At 44.5% G+C, this 21,426-nt stretch overlaps 1 long non-coding RNA gene across 1 annotated transcript; it reads left to right on the forward strand.

Moving 5' to 3' along the window:
* The first annotated feature begins 18,343 nt into the window (after window positions 1-18,343).
* On the forward strand, window positions 18,344-20,401 carry LOC144301644 (uncharacterized). The gene is made up of 2 exons (XR_013368384.1): window positions 18,344-18,621; window positions 20,235-20,401. It is a non-coding gene; the product is annotated as an uncharacterized LOC144301644 (long non-coding RNA).
* Window positions 20,402-21,426: the final 1,025 nt, after the last annotated feature.

Raw genomic sequence — 21,426 nt, forward strand, 5'->3', positions numbered from 1 at the left:
AATAGAAAAATAGGAGAACGCGTATAAAACCATTGTATGGAACAAAAATAATGTAGATTGTATAAACTTAATGAGGACATTATAAGAAAGGAAAATTAAAGCAAACCTCTCCTGAAAACATGCAAAAAATCCTAAACAAAACATTAGTAAGTCAGCTTTAGTGATAAATAAAAAGGATAATCCTTCATGACCAAGTTGGACTTATCCCAGATAGATGCTAACTTAAAATTTAAAAATCAGAAAAAAAAATTAAAAATCAGTTAATGAATTCATGTTAACAGAATAAATTAGGTAAATTATATGACCATCTCAGTTGTAGAAAAGCATCTAATAAATTTCACATCCATTCATGACCAAAATTTTAGCAATTAGGCTTACAATGTTCTCAATCTGTACTTTTTAAAATCTGTAACTTTTAAAATCTCTATATCGTATGTGATATTGATAGTGAATGACTGAAAGCTTTTCACTTGAGATAAAGAATAAAACATAAATACCAACTTTTACCATGTCTGTTTATATTGTACTGGTGGTCCGGGCTGTTGCAAAAAGACCAGAAAAAAAAAGTAGGAATTGGAAAGTAAGAAATAAAACCATCATTATTCCTACACAGCATGATCACTTGATTGCATAGATAGAAAAGAGAATTTGTGGACTATGAAGTAATTCTAACAATGGTCATTGGATAGAAGGCCACTTCAGAAAATTAAATGTAATCTATACAAAAGGAAGGCACAATTAGAAAATGAAAATTTTAAAACAGCGTTTATAATAACATCACAAAATTAAAATCATGGGAATAAATATCAACAGCATTTTAATTCATAAGCAACAAAACATTGTTAATATTATATTAGTAATTATTAATAAATAAAAGGATAGATCATGTTCCTGGGTGGAAAGATACATTGTAAAGATGTCAATTATTTCTAACTTGATCCAGTAAAAATCCAGGCAAGTTTTTTTTTCCTTTGGAAATTAACAAACCCGTCTAAAATCCAAACAGAAATGCAGAGGAACCAAAAAAGCCCAGACATCTTTGAAAAAGAAATTAGACTATGATTTTGGTTGCTGTTGCTGTTTTATATAGTTGTTGTTTCCTTCGGCTTATCCAAATGTTAACATTTTTATTTTCCCTATTTCTTACTGCATTTCAGACTTTCCCTCTGGGTTTCTTTTCTTCCTGAATTATATTCTTTAATGTTATTAATAATTGCCTGCCTAGTAAACATTATCAAACCAGCTCTCTACTTCTAGGTTGATGATGGTTTCTTTCAGCATTTGGAAGATAGTATCTTAATGTCTTCTTGTTTCTTTTTTTTAATTGTATTTATTAACTAATTCATTCATTCATTCATTCATTCATTCATTCATGAGAAACACAGAGAGAGAGGCAGAGACACAGGCAGGGGGAGAAGCAAGCTCCCTGCAGGGAAGCCTGATGTGGGACTAGATCCCAGGACTCTGGGATCACAACTTGAGCCAAAGGCAGATGCTCAACCAGTGGGCCACCCAGGTGCCCCTGTCTTCTTGCTTCTATCACGGATTTTGAGAAGCCAGCTGCCAACCTAATTATCATTCTTTTGTAGGTAATCTGTCTCTCCTCATTTAACATGCCTTTGTCTTGGTGTTCTACCAAATAAAAGATATGTTTTCTTTATCCTGCTTGGGGTATGTTGAACTTGCTGAATCTGACATTTCATGTCTTTCATCATTTTGGAGGAATTCTTATCTATGATCTATCTCTTCAAATAGATCTGTACCTGTATCTCCGCCATTCTCTCCAGTATCTCTGATGAAACACAGGGAAGACCTTTTTTTTAAAAAATATGTCTTCCATGTTTCTTAGTTTATCTTTCTTATCTTCACTCTCTTTCTCTCTCTGCTGAATTCTCAGTGATTTCTCAATACTGATAACCTGCTAACCTGCTGTTTAACCTAATCATTTGAGTTCCTGATCCCAATTATTGTATTTCTTATACCCATAAGTGTAATTATCTCCCTGGTCCTTTGTGGCAGTGTCTTGCCTTGTAGTTTTACCTTCAATACTTTCTTTTATTTCTTTAAACATATGAAATACATATTTTATATTTCTCTTTGCTGACTGAAGTATCTAAAATATGTACACCAATATGGTTATATGCAGAATGAATTTTAGCTTCAAACTCAAAGTTAGGAAGCCTCAAGACTTTTATATTTCTTTTCCCCTATATTCAGAGTCAAGGCCAACATGGCTAAGAATATCCACTTTTTATCTCTGTGATAGGCTTTTTTCTGGGGAGGGATGCCTGTGTTTGGTGATATTGGCTTTCTTTGGGGGAGGACTCAGGTTTGCTGGGGGCAAGTGGTTTCTGATTCACCCTAGAACATTGTGTGGGCCCCAGATCATCTCCTCTATCCTCTCTCATGCACAAACACACACACATGCACACATCTACACTCTAGTCCACAGGAGCCTACAGATCTTCCCAGGGTAACTGCCAGCTGCTGCACTGATTTGTCCTTCTAGATTCATGTTTGACCTTGAAGGACTTCTCTCACTGCCAGGTCACCCATCTGTTAATTTTTGTTCTCTTTTATTCAGTATTTTCAGGTGTTCTGTACTGAAAGGCTATCTTCAGACATCAACATCACCAATTTTCTGGAAAAGGAAGTACAGGCTGAAGGCTTTCTCACTCATAAATTAGAAAGACCATACCATCAAGTCGAATGACTATCTTAGTCAGTTCTGGTGGCTCATAAACAACAGAAATTTATTTCTCACAGTTCTGGAGTCTGGAGTCAGTGATCAGACTGCAGATTGCCAACTTCTCATTGTATCTTCATAATGTAGAGGGGAGAGAGAGAAAGCAAGCTCCCTCATGACTACCATCCCATGGGGAGTAAGACTGCAAGATATGAATTCTGGGGGGACACAAGCATTTAGTTCATAACAATGGCTTCCTTAAGTTCAATGTGACTTCCAAAAGGGTATAAAATAAGTAAATCCAAGTGGGGATAAAAAGAAATTAGGATTAAATTTCACATATCCCAATTTCCAAGGTTGGAAAACATTGGCCTAGTCTTTCTGACAGTTTTCTCTAAAGAATAAAATAGTCTACACAAGACAGCCCACAACAGAGCTGACCAAACCAATAGCCTATTGAATGGGATATATTTGGTTACATTAATAGGCAAGTTCTAGATTTCTCTTAACACATCTCTGTTCAATAGATAGGGATTATGGAGGGCACGGGATGTGATAAGCACTGGGTGTTATATGCAACTAATGAGTTATTGAAAGCTACATCTGAAACTAATGATGTACCATGTATTGGCCAGTTGAATTTAAATTTAAAAAATATTACATTCAGCAAAGCAAGCAAAATGTATTTGGGAAATTTATCAGACATGTCTCCTCCTTAAGGAACTTCACGTACCAGACTCGCTTAGCCCCACTCTCTGCTTCCAGATGGGGAAACTTGAGTGAAAATACAGTGGTCTTCTTTGGGATGTTCCTCATTTGCAGACGAAGTGAAAGTCTGCTTCTCCTGAGGTCGAAGTCCCCTTCATCTACAGAGTAGGGCAGAAGCCAGCTCCCAAGGTCTCTGCTACCAGACCCCATTGTGCTCTCATCCTGCTCTCCATCCACAGCTGGCCTTTCTTTCCCTTCCCCCATCTGACCTCCCCAGAGTCCCTCTCCCACAGAGACTCTTCTCCATGATCTTATTAATGCATTGATTTTGCCTAATTTTTCACTATCACAGAAATGCTGCCATACATCTTCTTGTGCACATGAGCAAGTTTCTCCAGCAAAAATACCAGAGTGGAATTGGTGGATCATGGTGGATGCACATTGTTCACTTCCGTGTCACCAGGGTGCTTGCCAAAGTGGTTTACCAATAGCACTACCAACTGTAGGTATGGGCAAGTCCTGGTGCTTTGTCTCTTTGCCAACATGTGATACTGATTTTGATTTTTTTAAGATTTTATTTATTTATTCATGAGAGACAGAGAGGGAGAGAGAGAATGAGAGAGAGAGAGAGGCAGAGGCACAGGCAGAGGGAGAAGCAGGCTCCATGCAGGGAGCCCAACATGGGACTCGATCCCAGGACTCCAGGATCACACCCTGGGCCGAAGGCAGGTGCTAAATCACTGAGCCACCCAGGGATCCCCCTACCCCCGATTTTAATTCTTAAGGACCTTCTCTCTACAACCAATCCAATGAACTCCTCTTTCTGACTTGCTAAAGGTGAATGAATAACATATTTGTGTTGTTCTGGGTTCTTTTAGACATTGGACCTAAGCAGGAGTTCACATTTTCCTGAAGAGTGAGCTGAGATCCATTGATTGCTTCCAGTGGCTAACTGGAAGATGGAGGTTTTTCTTTAATTTACCTGGAACGAGAGCACAGGCCAGTGAGGAGAAAGATTGTTGAGGCTCTGAGGGCCACGGGGTCAGTCCCAGCCACCCACACTACTCACTAGCATGGGTCTTGGAGGTGAGGTTGCCATGGCACTGACCCTCGGGCCAGTGAAACCAACCTAATGAAAGAGAGGCCAAGGTAATGGGAATCCCAGGTCCTGGGGCCACAGGACCAGGAGACATCTGACCTTTTGATGACAGATGGCAGTGCAGAAAAGGCCAGGTAAAGAAGGGGCATGGAAACAGAAATAATGGAAACCGAGGTCCTGGTAGATCTCTGTGTGAGTCTGGATCTAAGACAAAAGCTTGTGTGTCATTCACCTCGTCAGTGTCTAGAGGCTGCAAAGGTAGCAGACTGAGAGTCTGACCTCAGAGGTAGACAATCTGGGGTCTTTTACTGATGGGTCTAGATCTGAGGCATTTTACTTAACCTCTTTGTGCCTCAGTTTCCTTATCTGTAAAGTGAGAATATTCATACATATTTATAAGGTTGCCGTGAAAAGAAATGAGATAATATTAATAATATTAATAAAATGCTTAGCAAAGGCCTGGTCTGTAGTAAGGAATCAGTAAATGTTGTTATTCTTACCGCCATCATTACTGATATATATAAAATCACTATATGGGGGCACAGTTGATTGAACCTCCAACTCTTGGTTTTGCCTCAGGTCACAATTTCAGGATTGTGAGATCAAACCCCATGTCAGGCTCTGCACTCAGTGGGGAGTCTGCTTGAGATTCTTTCTTTCCCTCTGCCCTCCCCTTTCTCCCACACTTGCTCACTCTCTCTCTCACAAATAAATAAATTTTTAAAAATAAAATAAAATCATTGTATGTATATAAAATCTATGAGCAACTCCAATGGATAAAGCTGCAGTATCAGGACTGGCAGCCAGTTTCCATCTTGGGTGTTAACTGTGATTGATTGGCAGTGGCTGCCTGTTGAGAAGGATTCCAAGGACATCCTTGGACCAAGGGAAAGAAGGAGTAGACTGTGACCCCCTGGCAAATGTCTGCCATGGCCCAAATGATGAACAGGGGCAAACAGAGCCCACGTCTCCCCATGATCTGCACGTCACAACTTACCTGGTAGGAAATACCGATTCAGGAATGTTCCATTTCAAGTTTCTAAGAGAGGACCTATAAGTGGACCAAAAAGAATTGATTTTTATTTATTTATTTATTTTAAAGATTTTATTTATTTATTCATGAGAGAGACAGAGAAAGAGAGAGGCAGAGACAGAGGTAGAGAGAGAAGCAGGCTCCATGCAGGGAGCCCGATGTGGGACTGGATCCCTGGACTCCAGGATCATGCCCTGGGCCGAAGGCAGACGCTCAACCACTGAGCCACCCAGACATCCCGAGAACTGATATTTAAATGAGGCCAACTGCACATGGCTCTTTTAAAAATATATTGAGGGCAGCCCGGGTGGCTCAGGGGTTTAGTGCCGCCTTCAGCCCAGGGCCTGATCCTGGAGACCCGGGATCAAGTCCCAAGTCAGGCTCCCTGCATGGAGCCTGCTTCTCCCTCTGCCTGTGTCTCTGCCTCTCTCTCTCTCTCTCTCTCTCTCATGAATAAATAAATTAAAAAAATAAAATTTTTAAAATAAATAAATAAAATAAAAATATATTGAAAGCAGGCACTGCCTCCTTTTCTGTCCTGAGCTCTGTAGAGAATTTCCATTTGCTCATTTGCTCACCACCCTGGTGCCTGCAACAGTGGGAGAGCCTCAGGTGAGCTCACCATAAGCAGAGGTGGCACTAGCTTTTCACACCTGCTACTATAAAGCAGAGAGCCCTGGGGAGGGGGGTATGGATTCACATGACAACGTGGGTAATGGAAAAAGCTGGGGGACCCACAGGCCTGGATTCTAACTTCTGCATGGGGCTGGGTGGGCCAGGTGACTTCTCAGAGACCAGGTTTCCTGTCTCTAAAATAAGGTAAATGATCTCCAAGATCCTGTAAAATTTTTCTTTTTCTGTTCCAGGAAAGGGAAGGCACTTCTTTTACTTACCACGTTTGTAAAAGAGAAAGAAGTACACAACAATGCGTATGTGTGCACAAATGTACAATAATATATGTGCACCATAGTAAGGCCTTGACCTTTGTGACAGACATCTTCCAGAATTTTCTTAAATTCCCAAATGGTAAAATAACATGACGACTCAGATTTCTCCTGGGGATTAGTTTTCCCAATGAAAAAAAGATTTATCGGTACAAAAGATGATATTGTGTTGGGGCGCCTGGGTGACTCAGTTGATTAAGCATCTGATTCTTGGTTTTGACTCAGGTCGTGATCTCAGGGTACTGAGATCGAGCCTCATGTCAGGCTCAGGGCTCAGTGTGGAGTCTGTTTGTCCCTCTCCCTCTGCTCCTCCCCCTGCTCTCTTTCTCTCTCTCTCCCTCTCATAAATAAATAAAACTTTTTTTTTTTTTTTAAGATATCGGGACAACTGGGTGGCTCAGCGATTAACCATCTGCCTTCAGCTCAGGGTGTGATCCTGGGGTCTTGGGATTGAGTCCCACATCGGGCTCCCTGCATGGAGCCTGCTTCTCTTTCTGCCTATGTCCCTGCCTCTCTCTCTCAGTGTCTCTCATGAATAAATAAATAAATAAATAAATAAATAAATAAATAAATAAATAAATAAACAAACACTTTAAAAAATAAAATTAAAATTAAAAAGACGATATCATGTAAAAGCAAGGTTTCAAGAACAAGTTACCTTAGGAGGGGAATTTGCAGGTAGGAGCTGCATCATATGCTTGCACCCTTCACCTGCCCACCCTACCCCACATACTCCTCATACACACACAGAGAGACTTCTTAGCCCATTGACTCGAGACCCTATTTCAGCAAAAGTCTAAATCTGTATATGTCATGGGGCTCTGATATTGAATTTACCACTATTGAAACTACAATTATTAAATTCACCACCACAAAGGGTCCATCACGTACACAGTGCTTAAAGCACACAGACAACCACTGCTGTGGAGTACGTTTTAGTAATAAGGCACCAAGAGAATTAAATAATAAAACGTGCTTTTTCTTTTACCCAAAGCTATGAAATTATCATGAAAACGTCAAGGCAATTTCCCCCAAACATAATGAGTTTTTCACTTTTCTTTTCTCACAGACAGTAACCACAGTGTAGGATGATTTCTTACATAACTGTCCAGGTTTGCTGATGAAGGGAGACGTGTCTCTTTTCAAGACGACCACCTTGGGCATGGCTGTCCTGACTGCAGTGGTGTGGTCATTCTGGGTCCTTCTCTTTAAAAACTGCTTTCCCGGGCCAGTGAAGGAGCCTCGAAGAAATCAGGCCCGAACTTGCAGCACCCCTTGCTTTTGATCTGAAACGTGGTACAATGGGAAAAGCTGATCCAGTGATTTTCCGGATCCATCGTGCCCCTCACAAAGATTCGCTTTGCTTCAAGCTTAAAAGCCAGGTGCAGAGATTCGGCTCTTGCCAATGCAGGTGGACACTATCCAATCCACCAAGGGCCCGAATAGAACAAAAAGGCAGAGGAAAGGCAGATTTGCTCTGTGTTGAGCTGGGACATCCCTCTTCTCCTGCCCTTGGACATCAGAGGTTCTGGGGCCTTCAGATTTAGTCTGAATTACACCATCTGGTTGGTCTCCCTGGTTGTCCAGTCTGCACACAGCATATTATGGGACCTCTTAGCCTCCATAACCCCATTAGCCAATTCCTATAATAAATCTCCTCTTCTCTCTCTCTCTCTGTTCTGTTTTTCTGGAGAAACCTGACTGATACATAATAGAGTTAAAGGCCTGTTTAAAGGAATGGTATTCATTTGGATTTTTTTGCTTACCAAGTTATGGGACTCTCAGGGGTTTCCAAGTCAATCTCTGAACCCTCCTCTCATTCCTCCCTCTCTTCACTTAGCTCAACATGGTTGTGTCAAAATAGCCACATCAGGAAGCCCCCTGGCATCACAAGTGCCACTTGAGAATGTCTGGGGTCTAGAGAGTCTGTCGATTTGGATGCCGTCCTCCAAACACAACTCACTGGTTTTCCTTCCTCCTCCCAAGATGAGACCTTGGGGCTGGACATTTTCAGAGACATCATCAGGGGAAGCGGACAAATGGAGATTTCATTCCCATACTGAGGGGAGAGCAAATAAAATGTCCAAATGCCATTATCCTACTCACTTTAGAATTCCACCCCTAGCTGAATAGAAAATGCCAGATCCAGGTTACACTGGTTCTTCTTTAGGAAACAGAACATTTGAAATCTTTTCTCAACCTCTGCTCTGGTGTCGACTATGAAAAGGTCACCGGTGACATCGCAATTACCCAAGCTGTCCCCATCCGACCTGATGGGTCCTTCAGCATTTGACACCTACCCACCCTGCCCTTGTAGGTCCTCCTGGGACGCGCACAGTTTCTCCCTCCCCTGCCTTCTGGTCCCTTAGGACCCCTGGGTGTCTTACTTTCACCTTCAGCTTAGTGCACAGACATGCATGCTTATCCCTGCCCGACAGCAGGTGAGCTCCTCTCCTCTGATGAGGGTCCCCTCATCTCTGCTCGTAGGACACAGTGTCTCAGGCATCTGGGCACAAACCTCATCCCCCGCAGCTGATCACTAGGTCCTGGCCATTCTGCCTTTCGTGGTGCTCCCATGAGCACCCACAGCTCGCCCACTGTTTGGGGCATTTCCTACACTGGCCCCGTATTGGCTTCTGCCAGGCTTTCTCCTCCAGTCTCTTCTCTGGGGGAATCCAACCCATACTTTGCTCATGGATTCATCTCTCCCAGTGCTGCGTGGTTTCTATTGCCCAGAGTTTCTACCAAGGTGCTTCACTTGCCAGCCAATGGAGTCTTCACTTGGTCCCCATTTAACCTGGGCAGTTCAGACAGGTCTATTTATGATTCTCTGGGCCCTGCCATTTGAGGGGATCCCATCTCTTCCACAACTGGTTTCCACTGGGAGAAGAAGCCCCTCTCCGCCCAAGTTTTTGACACCTGACAAAACTTTTCTCAGACCCTGGGCAGAGAGGGGCTTCTCTGACTGGTTAATTTAGGAGAAGGAACAGGGCATTGTAGCCCAGCAGCTTTTTCTTCCTTTTTTAAGTTGGGAGCCAGGCTGCCCACTCGGTGGATCCAGGCCCACACTCACACTGGGGAGGCCAATCACGGTCACAGGCTCTCTTTGTGGGTGCTAGGAAGCCCGCTCCTTTACCTCTCAGCACCACCCACATCTTCCAATACCAGATTTTTCAGTAATAAAAGTGATGTTTTTTGCCTCCCATTTGCCTTATTCTTTTTTACTTCTTATCAATTAATGTAAAACTCAAGGAAAGAGGGAAATTCCTTATTCGGACCCTTTATATCCCAATAACACAGCAACTTCACTGCCTCCTATCTCATTTCCGCCCCTCCCAGGAACACCCACTATCTCCTTCTGTCTGTCTAGTTCTTATCCTCTTCCCAGACCCTCTCAAACTCCCACATCGCTGTGAAGGATCTCAGGCCCCTGAATCCCACCTTCCTCTGCACTCACAGCCCCTGGCTGCTCCGGCCGCTTAGCAATCGGGCGCTGCCACATAATATTCCTGGAAACCTCACCTTGCTTTGTGGTGGGAATTCTCACCTGTTTCTATCTTGCCTTCTTAGTAAGTTATACCTGAGGGCAGGTATATTCCCTTCACACTCATCATCATTCACACCCTCAGACTACCGGCAAGAGGTCCTGTTCAAGAAAAGCTCTGGGGAGCTAGGTGTTTCATTTAACCACTGCCAGTGTTCGGGAGGCTTCCTGCCTCGCTGTCTCAGCCCTAGATTCCAAGGAGGCCCAAGGCATGGCTTCAGGTCTGCAGTAGCATGGTCTTTGTAATTTCTCACACTGTGTGGCCTCAGACAGAAACTCTATCTGAGAAATGGAGAAACAGAGGTGCCCATATGGCTCAGCAAGTTGAATGGCCAACTCTTGATCTGGGTTCAGGTCTTGATCTCAGGGTCGTGAGTTTGAGCCCCACATTGGGTTCCATGCTGGGCGTGGAGCCTGCTTTAAAAAAAAACAACATTAAAAAATTAAAAATAAATAAATAAATAAATAAAAAATAAAAAAAACAACAAACAAACAAACAAAAGAAAGGGGCACTTGGGTGATTCAGTTGGTTAAGCATCTGCCTTTGGCTCAGATCATGATCCCAGGGTCCTGGGATCGAGCCCTGCACCAGGCTCCTTGCTCGGCGGAGAGCCTGCTTCTCCCTCTCCCTCTGCCTGCCACTCTCCCTACTTGTTTCTCTCTCTCTCTCCCTCTCTCTCTCTCTGCCAAATAAATAAAACCTTTTTAAAAAGAAAAGAAAGAAAAATGGAAAAAATGATCACCATGACTTAGAAGACTTTCAGAGACCCTTTTCTCTGACCACATGTCTATTTTGTCCCAAATGGTTTTGTCTTGAATAATGAGCAAAATACAAGACAGCAAGCACAGAACACAGACACGTTAGCTTCCCATATCCTGTGTGCCTGTGGGCTCCTTCAGAACAGGCCTTATGTCTCTTGGGCCTCCCCAGTGATGCTGCTGCCGTGTAGAGGGGGGTGCTCAGGGAACACAGGTCAGCTCAATTTCTTCTTAACAGTGGGAATGATCTCCAAACTCTCATCAGGGTTAGGTTTGTTCTTTGCTTACATAATATAGCATTTGGTTGCTTGGGGTTAAACTTCATGCTTTAGCTGCAGATATAATAAAAAAAAAAAAGAGTATGATGCATATAAAACTAATTTAGGGTACGTGTCTGTGAAAGAGAGAGAAAGAGGGAATGAAGTATACAGAGACAGAGAGATACTTAAGGACAGTCTTTAGACCAAGTACCATTCCCTCAGACAAAACTTTTCTCAGTGCAGTCATTTTGCAATTCCCTCAGCCTCCATGAGCACTGGATGGGTAGATCTGCCTCTTTCATCCTAGGCACCAATTGGCGAAATAAACCATACGTTCCTGTCTGGTGCCCGGGGTTCAGAGAGAGCCCATTCTAACAGAGAACAAAGGTTTGGGGTAAAGCAGTTCCATGCACAATGCAGCATAATGATTGACAGGCTGATTATTAGGCTGAGTTGTCCTCATCTGGCCTTTTTTAAGTGCAATATGGTATGCATAACATGACATATGAATGCTAAATTCCTGGCAGTTCTTGCAAAGGAGACAATGCAGCTGGCAGCCTGACACCGGAGCAGCTGGGAGGGGAAGGCTTGGTTTCTGCACATTAACACATTTGACATTTGGTATCGAAAGGGAAGAGCTAATAAATAACCCGCCAACGATGACACTCTGTAATGACAGCTTTTATTACCAGCCAGTTAATCCTGCACTCTGGCTCTGTCCTTTCAAGCCATCTGGCGTTGAATTCTTATTTACTTACTTTTATTTTCCTGGGGCTTGAACTTGGAAAGTTAGCCTCTCGTCATGTCATATTTTGAAATTAATTCAAGGACGAGGGCAGGGGCTGGTTGTAGGTGACTCAGCACCAAGGTCTGCAGAACATGGGAGTAGACAGAGATTAAAGCAGTTTGGAGCCCCCCTTCTTGAAGCCAGGTAGTCATCCTGGGACCAAAGGAGTGAGGGAAACTCACCTCTTGAACCAATATGCATAGTTTCTGCCTCAATCAAATCAGACACACATTTACCAATTATCCACTGTGTGCCCCCCTATGGTATCAGAAGTTCTGGGACATGCAGACAAAACTATTCAAGTCCATCTCTTTGAGGCCAAAGCTGACAGGCCAGAAGAAGAGCCCCTCACATAATAAATCTCAATAATAGGACATGAGCTATAATAGGAATAAACATAGAATGCCATGGGGTCAGAGATGAGGGGGTAATTCCTTCTTCCTTAGAGGATTGAAGGAAGAAGCTTCCCAGAACTGTGAAGGGTCTACGGTTTTCCTATTTGCAAGCTACAGGTTAGCTGGTGCTATGGACTGAATGTTTGTGTCTCCTTCCAAATTCGTACGTTGAAGCACTAACTCCCAGTGATAATATTTGGAGGTGGGACCTGCAGGAGGTAATTGAGTTTAGATGAGGCCATGAGGGGAGGGAGTCTCATGATGGGATTACTGTCTTTATAATAACAGACCAGAGCTACCTCTCTCCACTATGTGAGCACACAGCAAGAAGGCAGCCGTCTACAAGCCAGGAAGACAGCTCTCAGCAGGACCCAACCATGCTGGCACCTTGATCTCACACCTTCAGCCTCCAGAACTGTGAGAAATAAATGTCAGTTGTCTAAGCCACCCAGTCAATGGTATTTTGTTACAGCTGCTTGAGCTAGGACAGCTAGCCAGTTTCATGGATGCTATTCAAAGACACAAGACTCCTGAGTCAGAGACAAAAGACTTCATAACTCACAGCAATAGCAGTGTCAGCTTATGTGCAGTTTCCCCAAGCCCAATCCCCACAGAATGACCCAAAGGAGGCCAAGTGACACCTGTACACACTCAGAGTTGTTACATTATGAGAGGGGAACCCTAAGCTGAGGGAATCCGAATCTTTTATAATGGATAGTAAGCACGCCTGCCCTTTGCCTCAGAGAAAGACATTCACTCTGTCTCCCAAGGCTGTTCACTAGAAAAACATCTCCGAAAAGAGGGTTTAGAAGAAAGATAGTGAATGCCTCCTTCACAGATGTGCAAAATTACCCAAGAATTCTCCCATAAAGAGCTGGCTTCCAAAAGAGGGCACCAAACCAATGAATGTCCGTTCTCCATCAAAAGATTTTTCTAAAGCCCAAGACACATCCATAGAAAGAAGCAGAAATTTTTTCAAGGTGGCATTTCTCTCAAGCTGGGCTAGCCATGGGATCCCCTTGAAATACAATCCATGGTGACACTTCTGGGATAAACCCCCTCTGCTGTAACCCTATGAAAGAGTAGACGGGACCATAGAAAAGCAGGCTAGGTGCAGAGAGCCACATGGCTCAGTGTGCGGATGCAACAGATGTGGGACAGGAAGAGGCATTGCGGAACCCTCATCAACGGCCCTTCGTGCAACTCCCCAGCTACATGTCTGGCAGCTCCCTGCCTCATACCTCATACTGCAAGGGCTTCCCACTGCTATGGTCTTACTTCCACACCTTGCTGTTTCTCTCACCCCTTGATGTTCTATCACATAGTCCTTCCTGTTTCTTCTCATCTGAAAACTCCCTTCACAGGACTCACTCCCCCTCCTTTCAGACCTGGCTCCAATGCTGTCACCTACATGCAGCCCTCCTAAATCACCTCAGCTGGGGAAGCACCCTTTCCTGCACTTCCTGGAATCTTCTGTGTCCACCTCACTCACTGCCCTTGGGGAAGTGCCCTTTCCTGTGCTTCCTGGAATGTTCTGTGTCCACCACACTCACTGCCCTTCCATACCACTCTTGGTTATCTGTGTCCTTTCTCCCCATTGGGCATGGAGACACCTGAAGCAATGTTGTTTCCTTTTTCTGCCCCTATCACGGCCCCCAGCACCAAGCAGTTATCCAACAAAGGCTCACTAAAATGGCCAACTCTCACTTTCCCTTCCACTCTGTCCTTGACATCACAGATCTGAGTCCACAAAGGTCTAAGATCATTAACAAATGTGAAGATGGCACAACTCAACCGCGTGTTGCAGAAAACTTGGTTATTTTCAAGTAGGCCCCAAAGGGTCATGAGATAGTGAAATTTAGTTATTTTTCTCCACTGCTCTATTTTTTTTTAAGATTTTATTTATCTATTCATGAGAGACACAGAGAGAAAGGTAGAGACATAAGCAGAGGGAGAAGCAGGCTCCCTGCTGGGTGCCCAATGCAGGACTCGATCCCAGGACCCTGGGATCACAATCTGAGCCAAAGGCAGACACTCAACCACTGAGCCACCCAGGTGTCCCTCCCCACTATTATTCTTTTACTGTTTCCCCCTCTTCCTCTTCTGAAATGCAGCATTAGCTATATCATCCTCTCTGTGTCTCTCTTTCTCGTTTATTCCCTCTTCCCTGCTGTGTACAATCATACCAGTTGTATGCAACAGTATTGCATAATCTCCTGGAGGCATGAGGGTACCACCCACCTCTGTTGTACAGAAGGAAAAAATGAGAAGTGAAAGATGCCCAATTATCTGATGGTTCCAAAGCTTTGTTTTTGTTTTGGGAGCTGGCGATGGGCACTGGTGATAGATACCTCTGAGAATCCGATGAATACATACACCTTCTCCCTGCCTAAATTTATATACCCGCCTACCCTTAAAATATTGCAAACAAATGCCTACAGTTGCTAGAAGCCCATAGTCCTCTGGCTAAGGAAAAAAACAAAAAACGCTAAACCAAGTGCCCAAATTATGCCCCTTACTACTTTAATTTTCCTCAAGCCTCCAAAGTGATAGAGCACAGAGCACACAATCTCAGAAAAGGGCTCAGATCCTGTAGCTCTTTGTAAAGTAAACCAACCATAGGATTTGACAGAGGCGACCGAGGAGCAGATGGTGTGTGACCATTTGACGACATTGGTCTCACTGCATGGGGGTGATAAATAGGCAGAGAAGCCATGAAAATAGTTTTCCATAATCTTTAGCCCTGTGAAAGTTCAGCTTGACCTAGAAATTCTGCATTCATTAATTCCACCTCCTCCTGCTCCTGGCCATTTTGAGGTCCTTCTGCTACTGCAAGTCTTATTGAACCAGCAAAATTGAGTCATATGTGCCATAAATACATTCCCTACATGTGCCCCATCCTCCAAAACACACAGATTTCCCTGAAAATAAAACAGAACAAGTGTAAAATGACAGAGCGAGGCATCTTATGTATGGGGTTTATGATCTGAGTCAGCCCAAGACACCTGTCTAGCCCATAGGCTATGTACTCTCTACAGGTAGGACTACCTTCATGTTCACGTCTGCATCCCCAGACCCAACTCATAATAGGTGTTCAGCAAATAAACACCCGGTAAATGAATAAACAAGTGGAGGGATGTTTATAGTCTAGAGTTCACCGTAAATTTCTGGGGCCCCCAATGTCTTTTCTCTTCAAAGATATAGAAATTGACGACATTCCATAGCTCAAAATTCATCTCAAGTTTTCAGCATAAAGTTCATGCCACTTTTTTACCTCTTCTCTTTCACCCCCAACTTAAGGGGGGCACAGATGTTTGAGGACAACAGCAAAGTGAAGCCCATCAGAGGAAGATGAGACCATAGCTGTTATGAACTGAATATCCAGTTATCTGGTAAATCCTAACCCCCAATGTGATGATGTTAGGAGGTGGAGCTTTGGGAGGTGATTAGGACATGAAGGTAGAGCCCTTATGATGGGATTAGTTCCCTTCTAAAAGAGACCCCAGAGAGCTCTTTCGTCCCATTTGCCATGTGAGGACGCAGAGAGAAGCGGCCATCTATGAACCAGGAATCAGGTTCTCACCAGACACTAAATCTTGGTACTTTGATCTTGGACTTCCTAGCCTGAAGAATTGTGAGAAATATATTTCTGTTATTTATAAGCCACCCAGTCTGTGTGATATTTTGTTATTCAGCCTTAATAGACTACTGGTAGCGCCTAGTTCATATTCTGCTTTCTGGGCTCTGTGGATTCCTGTACCTGGACCCTCCTCCACTCACTCGCCCTGAGAGTCCCCCAATCCTATCAGCCAGCCCAGATGGGACGAGCCATCCTGCATTTGCATGTCCTAGATGGTCATCAGTCCTAGATGCACCTGTACTCATTCGTAGTGACCTCATACCAAATCCTCCACTTGACTGCACATGGGCAGACCCACTCCAACCCCATCCTGGGATCTTCCTGGGGGGTCTGACTTCTGTTCAGGAACAGTTTAACTTAGTTCTCTCCTTGGTCTCCACACCAGGTCTCCTTCATGTCTGCCCCACCCTCCCTGACCCCATCCAGACCTTGGCCAATTCTGCTGGAGTTCCCAGACTCCCAGGGCTCTGAAGCCACACTGTAGCTGTGCGAGAAGGATGGAGACTAGCCCCCTCCCCAACTACCTTATCTGGATGTGCTATAGCCTCCCATGATTTTTCATGACTCACCTCCTTGGCCCCTTGCCCTGACCCCATGGTCTAAGAGGTGTCAGGTGATACATTAGTGGGGGCTGGGGGGCATGGTACAAATGCTAACATTTCCTTCCTCTCCACGAATTCATGGCCCACCCATCTCCCCTCCCCCACCTCAGGTGCCTCCATACTCTTCAGTCCTCCTTGAGTCCAAATGTGGATCTTTGCTGAATAACCTGGAGGGAGGAGCAGTCACCTGTCAGCCCACCTGAACAGCAGGAGGTCTTCACCAGACACAGCTTGCAGGGCTCCTGGGAGCCATGAGACAGGCACCTGCAATGGCTTCCAGGTGGGCCCCCACACCTCTCCTGAGTTTACCTGATTAGTTCAGACTAAATCAACATCAAGGGCTCCCTGTGGGCATATGAGAAAATAAGAGGAGCAACACTTTGCTTTCATGATAATGAAAAATGAGGGAAGACAGCAAAGGTCCTATGCTCAGAATCTGTCTCGGGTTTTTATTTTGATTTGTTTTCTTTAACAGGAGCTAAAAGGGTCCCCTGCCACCTCTGCCCCAGGAGCAGTCAGCATAGTTTGGGAGAGGGCCTGAGAGGGCCAAGCCTGGGGCTCTGCCTGCTGTTCCATCCTTAACAGCGGAGAGATGGTCTCCCAAATCCTGAAGAGTTCAGGGCGCAGCTCTGCATTCATGGTGCTTCCAGCCACAGCGGATGAGAGTCTGAAATCCACAGCTAGACCCTGCACCAATAAATAGGAATCCCCTGGTTTGGGCCCAAAGGGAAAGTATCTCATCCTTTGTGACCAAAGTTCAAGCAGTTGGTTCCTGACATGATAGATAGATGTTAGATGATATGTAGATGACAAATAATAATAATGATATAGATGATAGATGATAGATAGGTAGATAGATAGATAGATAGATAGATAGATAGATAGATATAGATTACACAGATTGATTGATTATATAAATTGGATGCCTGGGTGGTTCAGTCAGGCAGTGGGGAACCACTGCGCTAAAGTAATAAGGCTGTGGCAACAGGAGATCTGGGTCAGCCACACTGAAGTTTGGACATAAGATTTTTAAACTCTCCAGACATGGAAGGAGCTGCACCTGTGCCTTGTCATGCCGGTCCCTCCCTGTACCTGTGCAGGAAATAGAGAAACAACCATCATCTTCCTTACTCCATCAATGGAGCCAGAATTCTAAAAATCAAGAAGAGGTGTGCCAGGGGGCTCAGTCGGTTAAGTGTCTGGCTCTTGATTTCAGCTCAGGTCTCCATCTCAGGGTTGTGAGTTCAAGCCCCATGTTGGACTTGAAAAAAATAATAATAAAGGGACTCCTGGGTGGCTCAGTGGTTGAGCATCTGCCTTCAGCTCAGGTCGTGATCCCAGGGGCCTGGGATTGAGTCCCACATCGGGCTCCCCACAGGGAATCTGCTTCTCCCTCTGCCTATGTCTCTGCCTCTCTCCATGTGTCTTCCATGAATAAATAAATAAATTTTTCTTAAAAAGAAGGAAAAACATTTTAAAGTTTATAAAATAAGACTCATAAAGCTACAAAGGGAACTGATTATATTGAAAGGCAGTCATCAAAAAGATTATACTCCATGATAGAGTTATAGTCTTGTGTCTTTATGGATGCATTAGCTCATGGGGTCTGGGGTGGGCCTAATAATTCTGGCACTTTCAGAGTGGTGACGAGCATACATGGGATTTTTGAGATGTCTGCCTTAATTGTAATGTGATAAAGATACATCTGTGATTTCTATTGGTTTCAGAGTTGCAGGCACTATTAATACTACTGGCCTATGTTTGTCATTAAAAGAAACATTCAATTTCAGTTCAAGCATGGTTGAAATAGAAATGCAAGGTCTCAGTTCACCAAACTCTCAGAATTCAGAGGCCCGAGGATTCCAGCGGATTCTATGCCCTCATAGAATGCCTCCATCATTGCAGGGACCGCTTGGTGCCCCAAGCTCCTTATGGCCCTAGTGAATCTCAGTGAATGTCTCATGGGTAGCTGACAACCAAGCAAACCAGAGTCCTCTCTGGAACTTGTCTGGCAAAATTCTCAAGGAGGATCCACTCTGTACGTGAAGGATATTATGAGTGTATTTGTATATTTTTAAATATGGACTTCGCACTCTAGAGAAGCCTGGAAGAATGGAGGAAGAGGGGAGTGCTTTACAACTCCATCCATCTGTGATGGTTAATGGTATGTGTCAATGTGCCTGGGCCATGGGAACCCAGATATTTGGTCAAATATTATTCTGGGTTTGTCTGTAAGGGTGTTTCTGGATGAGGTTAACATTTGAAGCAGTGAGCTAAGTTAAGTCGAGTGCCCTCCCCAGTAGGGATGGCCTCATCCAATCCATGGAAGGCCCATATGGAGAGAAGGCTGAGGAAGGGAGGGAGGATTCACTCTCTCTACCTACTGTCTTTTTTTTTTTAAGACTTATTTATTTGAGAGAGAGAGTACAAACGGGGTGAGGGGCAGAAGGAAAGGGAAAGAATCTCCAGCAGACTCCCTGCTGAGTGGGGAGCCCGACTCGGGGCTCAGTCCCAGGACCCTGAGATCATGACCTGAGCCGATATCAAAAGCTGCTTAACCAAATGAACCACCCAGGCCCCCCTCTGCCTGACTGTCTCAATGCTGGGGGCATCATCGTCCTCTGCCGTCTGACCTGGACTTGGACTGGAACTCCACCATCAGGTCCCTGGGCCTCTAGCTTGGACTTCTCAGCCTCCACAATCATGTGGATTCCTTATAATAAATTTCTATATATCCTAAGATACTTAGAGATTTATTATAAATATATATAGAGAGATTATATATATAGAGAGAGAGAGATTATATATATATATATAGAAAGAGATTTATGTGTGTGTGTATATATATATATATACATACATATATCCCATCGAATCTCTTTCTCTGGAAAACCCCGAGTAATATACCAGTCGAGCCTAAAGTCCATGGTACAAATGTTTGCATAAGATGTGGTGAACGCACACAGAAATAGGCTATAGTTCCACTTCCTAGGGTGGAGAGGAAAAAAAAAAAAGACTTATTTTTTTTATAATATCTTAATCCTAGGATGGTAAGATTTGAAAAAGAAACAAACTTGCTGAGAACTGAGCCCACCCCATCAGATAAACTAATGCAGATTCACCATGTGGCAAAGACATAATCCCATAAACTGAGAACCACCTTCAGAGAGGTTCTGGGGTCAAGGGCCAACCCCTTCACGCTATGGTGTTAGAAAATGGCTCGATTCAAGTAGCTAAGGAGGATGACTGCCCTGGTTCTCCAGAGATCCCCTGCCTCTTTCATCCCCTGGTTCCTGAGTCCCTGGCCCCCAGGAGAGGTCCCAGCCTCCCCAGGGAGAGGCCATGGGGCTGCAGCTGAGAGTTCCTGCGGGAAGGGGAGCTCATTTGCAGGGAGCCAAGGCTGGTGGCCCAGGTAAGGGGTAAGAGGAAGGTCAGAAGCAGGCACCGTAAATCAGAGTGCAGAGTTGGGGGCCAAAGGCTCGGAGGAGCTGAAGAGAAGGTCGAAGAGTCAAGAGAGAGAACCAGAGAGGCCCTGGGGAGTCTTGTGATGAGGTTGCTGTCTGGGGGGCCATCTATCATCCCAGCACAGCACACAAGGTCACGTGTGACAAAGGCTGGGAGTGAAGGGCCAGGCACTAGGGGCACCGGGCTCTGGTGGGGGCAGCACCAAATGCCTTATCTGGGGTCAGTTCAGGATTCAGCCCTTTCTCCTCTCAGGATTCACACACTGAGAGCAGACATGCTGAGTCTCCCTATTGGTAATTAATCCCAATTCAGACTCAAGGCACAGGCTCTTCGCTGGCCGTGTTTCTACAGCGCCACCAAGCTTGGAGTCCCCATCTGTGGCTGCGTGAGCACCCCAGACAGCGTTCGGACGGAACCTCCCCTCTGTCTGGAACATCCCACGAAACAATTAAAATAAAATAAAACATGGCAAGCTCCGAGGTAGTCACCCAACGCTGCATTTTCATTTTGTGAGTGAAAAATAAGTTGCACAACGTTTCAGGAGAGCTAGGACAGCAAAGTCCTAATTTAAGGATATATGCTAACGTGACAATCTAAAAAAAAAAAAAAAAGTGACCTGCTATGACTTCCTGTTCATATCTAGGATTAGCATCTCTGTGCTATGTTAGACTCTGGGGAGTTTGGGCTCAGGACCAAGCCCTCTCTTCACATTCTCTGTCCTCATTATTTCAAAAAAGACATTGCTGGGGCACCTGGGGGCTGGGTGGTTGAACATCTGCCTTTGGCTTCAGTCTTGATCCCAGGGTCCTGGGATCCAGCCCCACATCAGGCTCCCCTGCAGGGATCCTGCTTCTCCCTCTGCCTGTGTCTCAGCCTCTCTCTGTGTGTCTCTCATGAATAAATAAATGAAATCTTTAAAAACGAAAACCAAACCAAAAAGACATTGCCTTGTGGTGGTTTCTCATGTCACCCTATGAAATTTATCTCCATAGCTGGAGCTCTCCGAGGCTCTAATACCTGTTTCCTACCGACCCACGTGTGGCTGGCATTTTGACATCCACTGTCCATCTATGGGTGCTGTGCGAGCATGGATTTGCGTCTCCACGTCCATCAGTCAGTTCTAGCCACTGCCAAACAGATGATAAAGCCCAAGGACCTAAAAAGAGTTTTTGTTGTCCTTGATCACTGTGCTTTGTTCTTCTTTTCTGATCGTTCTTGTCTTTATTGATTAATGTCTGGCAAAGTATAGGGCCAGTAGGCAGCTTCGGGTTATCTTCTGGAGAGATCAATGATATCACAACCTTGGGGACGGCTTACCACGAACGGTGACAAGATGCTAAGAGCTTCTGTACTGACATCATGATTATGTAATGTTCAGCATGTGCCAAAAACTTTTAATGCTGATGAATGAGTTCTGAGCAGTGGAAAGGAAATGCACTATCTGCACTCTGCATAGGCTCCGACGCGCGCATCGGGAAGGACGATTCGTGGGCCCAGGATCCCC

Source organism: Canis aureus, chromosome 30, assembly GCF_053574225.1.
Source record: "Canis aureus isolate CA01 chromosome 30, VMU_Caureus_v.1.0, whole genome shotgun sequence".
Lineage (NCBI taxonomy): Eukaryota > Metazoa > Chordata > Mammalia > Carnivora > Canidae > Canis > Canis aureus.